At 30.9% G+C, this 2140-nt stretch overlaps 1 long non-coding RNA gene across 1 annotated transcript; it reads left to right on the plus strand.

Annotated features, from left to right (window-relative positions):
* The first annotated feature begins 358 nt into the window (after positions 1–358).
* LOC111375869 lies at positions 359–1274 on the plus strand. The gene is made up of 3 exons (XR_002699371.1): positions 359–662; positions 781–914; positions 1013–1274. It is a non-coding gene; the product is annotated as an uncharacterized LOC111375869 (long non-coding RNA).
* The last annotated feature ends 866 nt before the right edge of the window (positions 1275–2140 follow it).

Here is a 2140-nt window from a genome sequence, read left to right on the forward strand (position 1 = left end):
GACCCCCCCCCCCCCCTCCGGGGCCATGGCCGTTTAGAATAGTTTTAAAAAAATGGTGAGAGGTTATATGATGTTGAGAGCTGAGCTTTCAATTTAAAATTCAAATCACTCCCTCCATAGAGTAAATCAAACCACTCTTTTTCAATCCATTCCATAGAATACATGTCTGGTCCACTTAAACGGTGACCCACAGCCATTATTAAATGAAAATCCCGACTACATCTCTAAGTATAATCACTACAACAAAAATGTCTTTTTTACAACATGCAAAAGGCAACATTTATTAATTAAATGTTGATAAAAGTGTCTATTGCAACATTCTAATAAGTGAATGTTGCCATTTATGTTAATAAGATGGGCATGATTTGTGATTCGTATGGCAGTATCCTAATTATGTTTTGGATGTTGCTTTAAAGCAGTATACTAATTATGGTTGGTTGTAATGGTGGCTTTTTTTTAATTAGTTTTCTAACAATTTCTGTGATCGATCAGGTTAGGACACACTAATTCTTGAAGAAAACAGAGAGGGAAAAAGTTAAAGAGACAAAACAGGAAGGAGGTGGTTCTGATGGCAATGACTAAGAACAAGAAAATTTGTGAAAGGCTGTTAATAATTTGATGAAAAAAACAAAAGTTGCGAGCAGTGAGGCTACTAGTTAAAGGTGCAGTTTTCTTACAAACTAAGAGTTGTTTAATGATAAAAATATTGAAAAAAATATCACATTGCATTGAGTTTACAGTTTTCTTACAAACTAAATGTGCAGTTATTCTAACTCTCAGGTTGGCAGCCGACTCAGTGAATTGCTGCTTCAAACAGCCTATATACAACCTCCAGTCAATCGGTTAGCTGACAGTTCACCTGATATTCGACCTGCATTGATACACACTTGTATAACTGTACGAAAAGAAACAAAGTAAGTTCTTTTTGTTTTTAAATCCTTCTGTCTTATAGCAAGCTTTCTTTTTGTTGCTCCAAGTCTTCAACAGTGCTTACTAGCTTCTCTTTGTGCAGGAACTTTAGCAGAAGATATGGTGTTATCCAATGCGATCCACTTGTTACTAAAGGCCTTTAAAGAACTGTGTGTTCATTTATTTCTTCCTGTTTTTCTTTGGGAAAAATCAGATACAATCATTTCAAAATAGCACAATTATTAAGGCATGACTTGGAAATTTACTTTTAGTTCAGTTAGTGTATTAAATCTGGAAGATTTTTTTAAATGGCCTATCACTATTCATTCTTGCCAAAATATCTATAGTACCCTTAATGAAATGGCTTGCCATATTTTGCACAAAATATCCTAATTTATTGGGATAATTCCAAAATTCTTCTATTTCTCTCATTTCGAATTTTAATATATAGTTCCATCTTTTGATCTAATAAATTAGCATAATCTGTAATATAATTGTCATATAATTCTTTAAAATTATCATATTCCTTATATGATATATCCATAATCTCTAATTGAGAAAAAATATTTTTTATTTTTTCTAATAGTCTTTTTAACAGATTATCTAATCCTTTAATTGCATAGCCTGACATCATTTAGATAATTCCTTACAAACTTTATGAATAATAATAACATGATAGATAAGTTTTTGCGAACATGATAAGTAATAATCCCTACGATTCTTTCAAGATATTAGAAGAATTCTTTCTAAATTTAACAAAGACAATAATTTTACCTTACTTTTGATCTTAAATTTGTATTCTTAGGATCGAGTGACCTTCAGGCTCTGAATCTACAACTGCTCCCTCAAACGGCCTTTTACCTCAATGGAAATTATGCTATTTCAGCTTCTTGCCCTCATTGTATATTTTCTTAGAATTAAGAATAAGGGTTTTAAGTAAAGAAAATTCTCTTTTTGTTAAAGTAAGAAAGATATTATCTTTTTCAATCTGTTAAGAATCTATGGGATAGGAAGTTTAGAAACTCATATTTTTCTAATATCAAAAGATTGGGATTTTATTTCTATAATGATTTATACAAGATTTCTATTGTATAAAATGAATTTTCAGAAAAACTGGTTTTGAAGAAATTTTAAGGAAAGAGAATGGTTTCTAACTCGAGATGATTTATTCTTTCCCCAAAGACCTCTATTTATACATGACTCAAACTTACTATTATTGGTCTATTACATC

The sequence above is a fragment of the Olea europaea genome, unplaced genomic scaffold (assembly GCF_002742605.1).
Source record: "Olea europaea var. sylvestris unplaced genomic scaffold, O_europaea_v1 scaffold1425, whole genome shotgun sequence".
Classification (NCBI taxonomy): domain Eukaryota; kingdom Viridiplantae; phylum Streptophyta; class Magnoliopsida; order Lamiales; family Oleaceae; genus Olea; species Olea europaea.